The sequence below is a fragment of the Cervus elaphus genome, chromosome 9 (genome assembly GCF_910594005.1).
Source record: "Cervus elaphus chromosome 9, mCerEla1.1, whole genome shotgun sequence".
Taxonomy (NCBI): domain Eukaryota; kingdom Metazoa; phylum Chordata; class Mammalia; order Artiodactyla; family Cervidae; genus Cervus; species Cervus elaphus.
The window spans coordinates 78,389,624-78,403,869 of record NC_057823.1 but is presented as its reverse complement, the minus strand read 5'-3'; the positions used below and the strand labels follow the sequence as shown (position 1 = coordinate 78,403,869).

Here is a 14,246-nt window from a genome sequence, read left to right as displayed (position 1 = left end):
GGCTAAGATAGAACCCAGTATTCTTTATAGCACTTAATAGAACTGAAATTTTTCTCTAAAAAAAAAAAAATTCTGTCACCTCCCACAAAAACAAACTCCATGGGAACAAGTGATTTATCTTGCTTCTCAATGTATCATAGCACATGGAAAAATACCTGAGTTGCTAAATAGGTTCTTATTCACTGGAAAAAGAATGAATGAAAAAAAAATGTAAATGAATGAAGGCTGATTTTGAAATCTATCATGAATGTTTTATAATTGCTCCTGCCCTACAAGTAGTGATACTCGGCTAGCACATAGTTTTAGAAGAATGAAACTACATTTTACACCTAGAGGGTTCCAGCCCTTTAGGAAAACTATATCTGAGAGTCATGGAGGTCTGTCACTGCACTGCTCCTCTATGTGTGATCCCACATTTAGCTGAGGATGCAGGCTTGACAGGAAGGCAGGGACAAGACCCCAATATTCTTAATACTTGTTCTCCAAATTTGTTGAGTCAGTCTGGTTTCTTAGCACCCTTTGCTTCATCCTCATTTAGTCTCTGAGGAAGCTGTCCTTGGTTTCTGGAGTAAGAAGCCCTTAGGCATACTAACTGAGCAGGTAAAGATCAACGTAATAAGAGTTTGACCCTATTTTTTGGATATTAGACCACTGATTTTTTCTTTAAGTTGAAGTACAGTTGATTTATAATGTGTTAATTTCTGCCGTACAGCAAAGTGATTCAGTTATACATATATATATATTCTTTTTATAACAGTTTATTATAAGATATTGAATATAGTTTCCCATGCTAGTTGCTTATTCATTCCACATATAGTAATTTGCATCTACTGGTCCCAAGCAAAATTATGGAGTCCTTCATGAATCTTCACGTCATCCTTATGCTGGAGCCATGCTAATATTCTAATTTTAGTATGAAGTATGAAAGTGTTAAGCCACTCAGTAGTGTCTGACTCTTTGTGACTCCATGGGCTATGACAAACCAGGCTCCTCTGTCCATGGGATTCTGCAGGCAAGAATACTGGAATGGGTTGCTATTTCCTTCTCCAGGGGATCTTCCTGACTCAGGGATAGAACCTGGGTCTCCTGCATTGTAGGAGCCTGTCTGAGCCACTAGGGAATACATTCTAGTATATGTGCTGTCAAAGACAGCATACCACTGACTTCTTTTAGACCTGTTTCCCCTTTCCTGTTAGCTCCACATCCAGACAGATTGATAATAAAGTTGGTATGCGTGCCCTGCTGTGGCCCTCTTGGAACATTCCAACTTCACAAATCACAAACCAAACCTAGAAAATGCCCTAGTCTCACTCCTTAACCATGATAAAGGCCCAGCTTTCTCTGTGACAAGTCTGTGCTCCTCCTGCCCCTCCCAGTAATCCCTTGTATGACTAATAAACTTTCTTTCAATTTCTGTAAGTTCTCCATAGCCCACCTATTAATTGGAAGGTGGTCCAACCCATGTTCTTGGATGATCACAAGGTAGCCAGTCTGACATAAACTGTTTTCACCATTGACCTGCTTTATACCCCCAAATAATTTGGGTACATTTGTGATGAGTTTATCCCTAAGCAGCTCTTGCTAAAATACAGATTAGATTTAATGATTGTATAACCGTTGGCTTCATGGAAAGAAATTCTAAAGGAAAATGTTTTAAACAATCAAATGATAATCTAACACATGGCTAAAAGAGCCATGAGTATCACCTGGAGCTGGGACCTGGGTAGATGGGAAGGGCTGTGCAAAAAGATATGAGTGTTGTGAAGAAAGGGGTAAAAAGGAGGTAGGAGGTAACTTCCTCAATTTACTGTCTTGCCCTATCTATCCCTAAATTTGTGGCTCAGCTGGTAAAGAATCTGCCTGCAATGAGGGAGACCTGGGTTCGATCCCTGGGTTGGGAAGATCCCCTGGAGAAGGAAAAGGCTACCCACTCCAGTATTCTGGCCTGGAGAATCCCATGGACTATATAATCCACGCGATCGCAAAGAGTCGGGCATGACTGAGCAACTTTCACTTTAATGATATTTTGGGAGTTTACATTAAAGATCTGATTTCTGGATCACATGCTAACATGCATGCTTTCCTTCTTCCTTCCTTCTTCTCTTTCACCCTTTCTTTTATAATTTTTTAATTGCTTAATTTCAAGTTCAAGTTTTAGAATGATAAAGAAGTATGTAACAATGGTACAACGTGAAGCACTGACCAAGAAGCTTCATGTACCCTTTGAGGATCAGCAAATATTTCACTTGTTGCCTGGCCCTCATGAGTCCACTGTTTCCTAAATGGAAGTTGATTTGGTGGGGACAGAAAATAAAAGATGTCAAATGTGAGACTCAGTGTACAAAAGTCAAAAATCATGTAGAATTAAGGGGAAAAAAAACTTATGAAGAATATTTACCAAGATACATACTTCAGTGTACTTCAGCTGTGATTCCTCTAAAACAGTCTAACATCACCGACATTACATGGGACCTAAGCCCTGCCTATATGTTCTTTGCCATCGTTGTTCAGTTGCTCATCTATGTCTGATTCTTTGCAACTCCATGGACTGTTGCCTGCCAGGGTCCTCTGTCCAAGGAATTTTCCAGGCAAGAATAAGAGTGGGTTGCCACTTCCTTCTCCAGAGGATCATTCTGACCCAGGGACTGAATCCACGTCTCCTATGTCTCCTGCTTTGCAGGTGGATTCTTTATCACTGAACCACCAGGGAAGCCCCTATCTACAGTAGAAGGCACCAAACTTTGCTGAGAGTTTCTAGAACCAAGATGGTTTGGGAGGATAGAGCATGCCTAAACAAATTACCCCCAGTCCATGTAACAAGGCAGGGGAAGTGCTACTTGTTTTCTTGTGGAACCAAAGATGGTGGTGTTCTGACATTGATTATTAATAGCTGACAGACAGGTAGAAATTTCACATGTGGCACAAAGATGCCAAAAAAGAAAACAACACATCACTGTGGATGGAAAATAAATTGGAACAAAGAAGGTTTAGCAAATACTGACATAATGTTTAGAAAGTCAGGTGAACCTAGAGGAGATGCTGGTAGAAGTGGAGGGAGTGGAGTAAGTACTGAATTAAGTAGTTTAATCCTAAAATAAGTGAGTCCACATAGAATGGACTAAGACAGTATGTTTGGCCCTCAGGGAAAAGGAAAGCTCAAGACAGAGACAAAGTTGAGTTGTAGAAAAAAGAATCACATTTTTATTCCTGCATATTTTAGTGATTGAGAAATATCAATTCCTACATCTCCAGTTAACATCTATGTTAGAAACTAGCTTGTTAACTTTGTCTTAGAGAATTCTTTCAACCAAGAATTTACTGAAATACCACTGACTACTTTACTAAATAACATTCTGAAAGCAAAATGAGCAAGTCACCAAGGACAAATCTAGTCCTCTGGTAGATTCTGCATAAATGATTTCTGTTAGCTTCCTTTCATCAAGATTTTTGCCAATTAATTAATAAATATTAGCATTTCATTAATTGCACCAATATTAACATTGCATGTCAGTGGGGATTTTTAAGCAAATTTCTAATTACATTCAAAAAGTAAAACAAGGAAAAGGTTTTCTAATAACGTTGGTATTAGCAGGCACTAGAATTGGTTTTGTCTTGAGTACACATACATTCTAGTATAAAAATCTATTGCCCTGAGTTTTAATGATCGATTTTATGGGTATTTTATGAATAACACATACTGAGTACCATTAATTGAATAATGAATTTCAATGCCTGGGATGAATTTAAGAAGCAATCCATGCATCTTATGAATCTCTTTTTTTTAAATCAACAGAAAATCAATTTCCAGGAAGTAAAATATTTTCTACATGTTTACTTAAGTACTAATCTATAATGCAAGTGAATTATAGGCATAATTCAAGTATATGTTTGTTTTAATATTTTTTTCCAAAAGAAAAAAAAATGGTCTAATAAAGGAGGGAGATTTTTTGAGAAAACATCTTGTTTTTAATTTTCATAAGTCAAACACTTTTACTATTTTAAAATTTGCTGTATAATACTGAACTCTATGCTAATTTACCATAATTTAATTTGTTTTACATATAAATTGTTTTCACACTAGCAACATGCTACAGGAACTAAAATAAGAATTCATTTGTTTAATAATCCCTTTATAGAAACTCCTGAGGACTAATGAGGCGGGAATCTGAGAAGTAGTGACTTTGGGGCTTCAATTGGCATTTTGTTTGTTTATTTTATCCCTTGTCAGCCTCATTTTAATTTCCATGGGGAATCCTCATAACTTAGGGGAAATTGTGAAGACGAATAACAAACATAAAGGTAATTTGTGAATTATATCTGTGTTTGACCTAAATTCTTATTCATTCTTAAGAGTATCAAGTTACTTTTATATCACTTTTTTCCCTTAAATTTGTGACTATTTTCCTGAAATTTAAAAATCACTCAATAGGAAGTAATTAGAATTTCTTTCTCTTAAGACATTTAAAGAACATAAATATCCCTCTGAAATCCCCCTCCCACTTCATTTCATATCAGGACTGGCCTTCCATTCATCTAATCTTTGAGTATTTGAGGTCTTTCTAACCTTAAATCCCTTAAACATGCTATTATTTTCCTCCAGCTAATTCCTAATTTTTAAAACCTCACCAGGAAAATTCCCCTTTCTCAGAGTCCTGCCCTAACTCTTTCATCTGAATTAGATTAATCTATCCTCCTGCTGGGAGAGATTGGGGGCAGGAGGAGAAGGGGACGACAGAGGATGAGATGGCTGGATGGCATCACCGACTCGATAGACATGAGTTTGAGTAAGCTCCAGGAGTTGGTGGTGGACAGGGAGGCCTGGCGTGCTGAGATTCATGGGGTCGCAAAGAGTCGGACACGACTGAGTGACTGAACTGAACTGAACTGAACTGATCCTTCTCCTTGATGACATCCTGTTCTTTTTCTTCTTGGCATTTATTAAATTTGAATTTTATATTTTTCATGTGTATTTATTCTATCTGTACCTACCTCTCAGACTAGACTAAATCCAAAATGACAAAGGCAATGCCTGATTTGGCTCATTGATTTTTTTTTTTTTTAGGTTTGGCAAATAAGTGGAATTCAGAGAATGAATGACTGAATGAAAGAAATGATGGCTTACAACAAGACATGACTTAACGAAATTGCATAGAATCCAACATAGCATCATTATTCCATAACCAATAATGGATATTCACAATGATGTTCTGAGCTCTCTAGAATAAAGTTAAATTATATTTAAAATATTTTGTTTAAGAAGGCAGGAAACATACATTTAAAATAATGTCCAAAAATTTTTAAAAATAATAACAGGGAAAATGTATATACTGCAATATATATACATATAACCAGTTCTATTTAAGTCTCACATTACTAGGATCATTTTGCCCCATAGAATCTAAATACTGTCTCCTGAAGGAGATGCAGTTAACAATATACAGCTCAGAAGCTCTTCCTGAACTTTAATTTTAGCAGTTTATTAGGTAGCAGCTCCATGAAGACTAGAAATTTACAAACAATAATTGAAACTTGTCACCTGGTCAAATACTGCAAACCTAACACTTCTAATTTATTCCCCATTAATTATTCCAGATTTCTTATGTAGGAGGAGGAAGAGATACTGAAAGTGGAAACCCCATGCAGTGACTGCCTCCTTTGGATGAGTGCGTTATGAAAAGTTGGTATCTGCCATACTGATTGACTGAGAGCAACAGAAAACCCCCGAGGCCTTCTGGTTCAGTTGGGATTGTAATGATAGACTAGCAAGATAAAAGCCTGCCAGAACATTAGCTTCAACTGTATGACAATGCCCTCCCCAAGAAGATATGATGCCGTGTGGATGAATATAGATTGAAAACGTGGATCCTGACAGCAGCACTGATTTCTCTCAGAAAGCCCATGTGCTGAGAGGATGCTGTGTCTGCTCAGGATAAGGATTCCAGCAATGTGTGAAAAATTCGTTTTCTCAGCTGGAAATGCTCATGTGTCTAGTTGTACAAGTGGTAAATTTGGGGTCCATACTAATGTTGAAGTTTGAGAGAGAAAGAAAGAGAGTTGTGTGGATATTCTACCCCTATTTGGAGTGAGTGGATTCTTTTTGGCCTAATACTAGGGCATGGGGAGAGGATCACACACCACTCAGAAATAAAATTTCTTTCCAGGATTCCTTGAAGTCCTACTTTCCAAATGCACCCTGATGCCATGAAGTAATTCATTTTCCTCTCCTCTATAGAACTGACACAGTTGTCATCATTTTTATTATTTCTCTGACTGATTCTCTCCTTCTGACTCCACAGAGCAGAAAATTTACCCTCCAGAGGTGCAGAGAGAATAGATTTCCTTTATTTTTTTTTATTATTTCTCCAAATAATACTTTTTTTCTCCTTTGAGGGAGGAAAAAAAAGAAGATGACAAATTTTGATACCTTTGCATTAGAGTGGTTAATAACATTGACTTTGAAATTAGCCTGAAAACCTGAGTAGGATTTTTCTAACTATGAGACCTTAAGAAACTCACTATAACTCTCTAAACCTCATAGGCTGTTGTATGAACCTGATGGGATAATGATAATAAAGTGAGGCACATGGAAACTCTCCATAAATGTTTTCTAATGGCATTATTATCATAAACACTGTGGAAACAGCATATTTCGGTCATGCTTATTGACATTTTACCCTATGAACTTAGCCAAGAATCAAGCTGAAGTATGACAATTAATTTGCCCCCACCTTTTTTTTGGGAGAAAAGGAGTTATGAATGGCATACAACTTCACCTGAAAAGTCTTTCTCAAAATGGAATGCACGAATTTAAATCTTTACCTTAGAGAAATAGTAAGGAAATGTCCTTTCTGTGACATGACTTTGAAGACGTTCTGACATCTGGGATGAAATAAAATATTTTCACTAAAAATGTAACCATCATTGTACTCAGTACCTATGGGATATGTGTAATTCAGTACTAAAAATTCAATAATAATTTTTAGTCTTTATATAACAGAAATCAAATCTTTTGCATTTCTCCCTCTTATCCAAGTTGAACGGCTTGCTTTTGTCACCACAAAATAGCTGAATAGCTGGGAATAGCTGAATAAAAACATAACTTGTAGTGTTTGCTGATAACTATTTTTTGATGGAATAAAAATCTGATGATATTCTGACATCATATAACAGATATGTACAAAATTCATAGCATTTCCTCTCCAGTACATAACATTGCTAAACTGGTTGCAGGTGGGAAAAATTGTTTGAGTTCTGAACTCTAAGATTATTTAGAATAGAAGATCATAAATTATAATCTTTCTTTTATGGAGTTAATATATGTCATCACTATTTTTTGATTTACAATATTTCACCATATTATTTATTTTGGCTTGTCTGGTGGCTCAGACGGTAAAGAAACTGCTTGCGATACAGGAGACCTGGATTCGATTCCTGGGTCAGGAAGATCTCCTGGAGAAAGAAATAGCAACCCATTCCAGTTTTTTCACCTGGAGAATTCCATGGACAGAGGAGCCTGATGGGATACAGTCTATGGGGATTTATTTTTCATGTTTTTCTTTTATACTACTCCCATAATAATTCAGTCTATGACCTCCTTGCCTTATAGAATTAAAAACTGAGTACTGTAACACCATTTTATTTTTATGCAATATCTCTTTAATTTAGAAAAGTCACTAATATTGTTAGACAAAAATTATTTGCCCTCATCTCCCCGTGAACTGAAATATGAAAATTTAAAAAGAGAAAGATAATGAATTTGGTTTTGAACATATTGTATTTTACATACCTACTTAGATATCAACCATCTGGAGGCACTCGACTTGCTAAGATACAAATCTGGACCACATTAGAATGGCATATACTAAATATGTAAGGATTATCAGCAGAGGAGACAGTTGAAACCAGGGATAGAAGTTACAATACTACTTTTTCTCAAGCTGTAATGTGTATTTATAGGAATCCACCTGAGATGTTAAAATGCAGATCTGTGATGCAGCGCATCCTGTGTGGAGCTTCTTCACGTCTGAAGAGCTCACAGCGGCTGATGCTGCTGGTTGACAGATCATACTATGAGCGGCAAGAATTTAGACCACTCGGGAAAAGTTAGACTGAAAAAATAAATAACTAGGGAGATCATCCTGGATAACACATCAGAAAATAATTCAAAGAAAGGCAGTGGAAATGATTAAAACAGATAAATTAGAGAGAATACAAAATGACCAAAGGAAAAGAACAACAACTAGGACAAATCACTGTTGAAGAGGTGATTGGTCAAACAGGGGCAAATGATATGAAAAAGGAAGTCACAGAAGGAAGAAATGAAAAGTCTACATATTTAATAATTAAAAGATCATCAGTTATTTATAGATTGTTCATTCAAGTACTTGTCAGATATATTCATTTTGAATATTTTTCCTCAGTCTGTAGCTTGCCTGTTCATTTTCTTAATGGTGACTTGACGATGGACAGGGAGTCTGGTGTGCTGCAGTTCATGGGGTCGCAAAGAATCGGACACGACTGAGTGGACTTAACTGAACTGAACTGATGTGCAGAAGGATTTTATTTTTATGAAATCTGATATACCAGTATTTTATTTTATGGATAGTGCTTTCTCTGTTCCCTCTAAGAAATTTCTGCCTATGCTGTTGAGACGTTTTCCTAAGCTTTCTTTTAATAGTTTGTAATTTGTATTTTTATGCTCCATTCCATACTTCATTTGAATTGATTTCTGTGTATGGAATGAGGTAGGGGTTTTCTACAAATACATAAATAATAATAATACATATAATAATAAACTCAAAATGGGCAGAATTCTTGAACAAATACTTCACAAATGAACAATAAAATCAAGAAGTGCTCAAGATCTTTAGTTATTAGGAAAATGCAAATTAGTATCACATGCAGATATTGTACGTACATGCTAAAATGGTTACAATTAAAAACACCGAAAACACCAAATGTTGTTAATATATGAGGTAATCAGAAATTTTATTCATTTCTGATAGGACTACAAAATGGTGTGTCCACTTTGGAAAACTGTTTGAAGTCTTCTCATAAGGTTAAATATTTATCTACCCTATGATTCAGCAATCCTCTTCCTGGGCATTTACAACAGAGAAATGAAAACATGTTCACAAAGAGACTTGTACAGGTATGCTCATAATAGCTTTACTCATAATGGCCCTGAACTGGAAACAATCCAAATATACAAAACAAAATAATTGATTAATGCACTGCACTATGATTATTTAATAAGAAGCACCTACTAGTTAAATAGGGCTTCTCTGGTGGCTCAGACGGTAAAGAATCCACCTGCAATGTGGAAGACCTGGGTTCGATCCCTGGGTTGGGAAGATCCCCTGGAGGAGGGCATGACAACCCACTCTAGTATTCTTGCCTGGAGAACTCCCTGGACAGAGGAGCCTGGTGGGCTACAGCCCATGGGGTCTCAAAGAGTTGGACACGACTGAGTGACTAAGCACACACTAGTTATACTGCTAGTAAAATAGAATGAACTTGTTATAGATAACAATGTTGATGAAACTCCAAAATGTTATACGGGATCAAAGAAGCCAGATACAAAAGACTGCACACTGTTCGATTTCATTTACATTAAGTTCTACAGAAGGAAAAAATAATCTACGATGAAAGAAATCAGAATGCATTTTACATTCTGCCAGAGGCAATAACCATTGTGATTTTTTTTCATCACACATGCAAGGTGGCATGAGGGAATGATCTGGAATGAGGCAAACATAATATATCTATAAAAGTCTATGGTTTATTCAGTGTACACATTGTCAAACATATTTAGGACTCTGCTTTCCCAGTGAATAAAAATTATACCTCAACTTAGTGAAAACGAGGTTAAAAATGAATCATTAATTGTATTTGAAAGGCATGCTTCAGTAGAGGTGGAGGGCAGACCTCTATTTCAAAGACTGAAGGATTGCATTGCAAAAAATGTAGTACGTTCTTTCGAGAATTTTAGCTTTAAAGAGAGATACAGAGATGCCACAGTTGTTTGAACTAGAACATGGTGACTTTGTTGTTTGATATTTATTTTAGGTTAAGGTCTGATAAACTTTTTAACCTAGGAGAAGGAATATATAAAGAGGATGGAGAAATAAAGAGAGTTAAATCAAGGAAGAAAAAAAAAAACTGATAGTAATGCTTATGAAATAAGTTCTCAGCTTCCCCTCCCCATAATATCTACAGTCTATATTATTAGAATTAAAAGTTTAATGTATATCTGCTTTAAGTCATTTGAAGAGTTTTAGGAATGCTTGTGTAAATATGGAATTTAATACAATTTAGCATGTTCTCCTTCATTTTTTTATTTGGTGAAACACTTGTTAGGGGCTAAGAAGACAAAAAAAATTTTTTATCCGTGCTCACGGAGCACAGATGTTGTGGAAGTTAACATTTAACGTGAGATAGGCTTCTTGGGCTTCCCTGGTGGCTCAGTTGGCAAAGAATCCACCTGAAATGCAGGAGACTGGGTTTGATCCCTAGGTTGGGAAGATCCCCTGGAGAAGGGAACAGCTACCCATTCTAGTATTCTGACCTGGAGAATTCCATGGACTGTATACTCCATGGGGTCACAAAGAGTTGGATACGACTGAGTGACTTTCACTTTTAGGCTACTTAAATAGCTTGGAATTTTGCTCTCAAGTTCTTAAACTAGTGATCTCAACTTCATTAGGATTGTCTTAATAATTCTCACAGCAGAGGTTGGTTTTCCTGACCAATCTGAATTAAATAATGGTCTAGGATCCACTGTATTTTAAAATAAAATATTAACTAAAATTATATTTCAGAATTGTATGAAGGCTCTTGGGATAAAGAAATAGCTTGGGTGAGACAAAGATAAATACAGAAAATAGAAAGAAAGATAAAGAATCTGTGTATACTAAGAAGCATCTTTGGTGTTGCTACATCTGGGATAAACAATAGGAAAGCTATTTAAGCTCTATATGTAGCTCTAATCTATTTGGATGTGATACTGTTGAACCTAGGCTGTCATAGGCTACTCTGGGGCTTTCTACAATGAAGCAAATATAGCAAAAGCCATTTGCTAATATTTTTCATTGGCTCAAGCTTTAATCTATTATATGTTTTATTTCCCAGTTTTATGGTATTCTTTTATGGGGGTTGAGTGGATTCATGATGTTCATTTCTATCTGTTATTATTTTATCTGGATTTATAGATATTAAATTTATTGTAGTTGACACAAACAATATCACCTTATTCATCTAAATTTACCATTTCTTAGAATGGATTTGGGGCTTTGAGCAGAATAGGGAGACTGGTATATGGAAATAATACATGGGATCACACAAGAGCAAAAGAAATTAGCGTTCCCTAACTTCCATGAAAATACAGGAGGGTTCCATCAAGGAAGGTTTTTCTTGAAAATGGGAACCTGGAATTTTTGACAGCAATTTACCACGCAGTGGTTAGAGCACTGACTCTGAAGCCAGAGTGGTGTGCCTCAATTTACTCTTCCGTGAAATGGAGTGTATAACAGTTATGTGAGGAAAAATAACAGCTGTGAGAATGGAGGCGGTAATACAAGTAGTGTTGAGAATAGTGGGGCACTCAATAAAATGAGACATTATTACTGCAGTGAAAATAGTTTCTCGTTTCTAGTAGTTTTTCCTACCTTACCTACATATACAACTTGCAAAACCAAACTCTGCCTTTATGGTCCAAGATATGTCCAAATTCACACAATCGTTGCTCTGGATTCATGATCTCTCAACATAGAATTCCAGCTAAACAGCGCCATTTTCTTCTATAATCAACTACAAATCCATTTATCAATTGCAGGCCAGAATCCCTATGAGACTCAAGTAAACTTTCACATTTTGAAGCCCACAGCCCACCTTCTTGTCCCTGTCTGCTCTCTGAGAATGCTTTCAAACCAATCTCCTTTTCTGAAATACTAGAAAGGGACTCTTTATAAATACCTTGGTTCCTCTTTTCTTCTTTATAATGTGGCTACACTTGCTATTTCCAGGAACTCCCAGTTCTCCCTTCAGTGCAGAGATAGGCTGCCCTGAAATCTTTAATTACTGATCATACCATCCTCTTAATCTTCATTCCTTCTTGGTCTATTCACCCAAGGCTGACTTGTGTCTTCCGTCAAAGTCCCTATAGATGAAATTGCTTTCTCAATTAACTGATGTCTGTCTGCCCATCCCCCCCCCCCACCACTGATTTAGGAAAAAAAAACAAAACCCTCCTATTCTGCAAAGAATGCCACTTAGAAGGGTTGTTAATCACTACATGCTTGTTCTGAATTGTATTGTTCTGCATTGTATCATGCTGCTGGATTGTAAGCTCCACAGGGCAGAGTCTTTATTTGCCTTGCCCTGGCTATTGTTCAGGGCAGTGCTCATTGATGACACTATAGAAAAAACAAACAAAGGCTTTTTCCACGTTTTTCCATTTTAATTGTCAAATGGGATGGTATAAAAAGCACAATTCACATGAGACTTGAGTACACAGCCTCTGAAATTGCTAAAGTAAGCCATGTGAGCTTAGAAGCCAAGTCTGTCTTTTTAAAAGAGTCATTTGCAACTCTTGGCCATTTGTCATTATTGTTCCCTCAAAATTACCTGAAAGTTAAACTTTCTATTTAAAGGATTACAGATACCCTCAACTCATTTGATTTAGCGGAGAACTTTCTGGGCACCAAACATAGTACCTGAATATACTTAGCACTGCCAAAATTGTAAGGATGAAAGGCAGTATCTGTTACAGCCTTTTCACAAACTGACTCTATAAAAGGTACCATTTCCCAGTAAAGTTCACAATTAGCACCACTGTCAAGAGTTGACATATTTGCCAGTGGGAAGTGATTAAAAAATAATAAAAATAAATAAATGTTAATCTCTTGCCAGAACACAGTTTACCTCATCTCGAGGAAATTCACACAAAGGCAAGCATAGTTCAGACAGTTGCCAAGTATTTTTACTGCTTCTGCCTGCCATTAGCTCCTGCAACACATCTCAGAAGGGACTGTTTCAGTGCATCTCTGGATTCAATATCTTACTAAATAGAATGTTGATTGAATGGTCAGAGCTCTAGATGGACTCTAAGAAATGGCAATATTACAGAAGACAGACGTATAAATACCATAAATATAAAAGCAGATTCCAGGAAAATTGACTTATAAATGGACACCGCACAGGTCTCAATGCAAGGCTTCCCCAAAGTCTCACATATAAATACAGACAATTTAAAAATAAACTCATAATGATACATCTTAGAAACTTTATACAGCCTTAAGTGATAAGAAATGGTCTTTGATCTCTGAAGACAGAATTGTAGAGTACAAAGTTTTCCATATTTTTATATCCTAAGAATTTCTCAGGGGATGTGTCAAAATGCAGATTCTCATGCCCAACACCATTACTATTAACACAGGTCTTTGAAGGGAGAATTCTGGGTATCTGTATTTTTATGAGTTTTCTCTGTTGATTCTGATGATCCCATAGTAAATGCCAGAATGGTAAGATGGGAAAATGAAATTGGAAATATCAAGCACTCATCTCTTGTTTGGATCATTTGTATGCTGTCAGATACCTTCTTGTGGGTCTTACATGAGTTGTTGTAGCATTCTGAACCTCTTTCTTCTCAAATAACAAAAGAAGGGTCTAGAATGAACACTCTCTCTAAAGTACTTTTTTTTTTTTAACTCCAACATTCATTTTATGATTCCAGTTAAGAAGATGAGCTGGTTCTTATTGTTTTTCTGATTCATCTTTACATATCTGAGAGATTAAGTGAGCTTGCTAAGAACAAAGCACATTGGCTTTGTTGTTTCTCTCGATATATATAACTCAAGGCTAATTTCCCCACTGCATGCCAAAATATTAACACTAATGGAGAAAAAGCTTTCCTTGAGAAATTTGGATTGTGAGGGTGTTTGGAAGGGGATAAGCAATAAGTAAAAGTGTGTGATGCACAGACTAAATTAGATTTTAGAAGAGTCTTCGAAGGCTCTTTAAACATCTATTCATGATATGGCCGCAAGCCCCCTGGAGAGTCAAATAAATTATCCTAAAGATTCTTTCATAAGATAATGGAGACTAATTTGAAGATGTAAATAGTAATTGCAATATTAAGCAGTTCAAACTACCTTGATGGCTATTTTTGGAACTCCCCATGCTGACAGATTTTGTGTGTGTGTGTGTGTTAAGTCCTTTTCCCTCTTCCTTGAAAAAAGCATTTTATA

General features: G+C 36.3%; 1 pseudogene; it reads right to left on the bottom strand.

The window, feature by feature from the left end:
* Positions 1-842: 842 nt before the first annotated feature.
* Positions 843-941, bottom strand: LOC122701143 (annotated as a pseudogene).
* Positions 942-14,246: the final 13,305 nt, after the last annotated feature.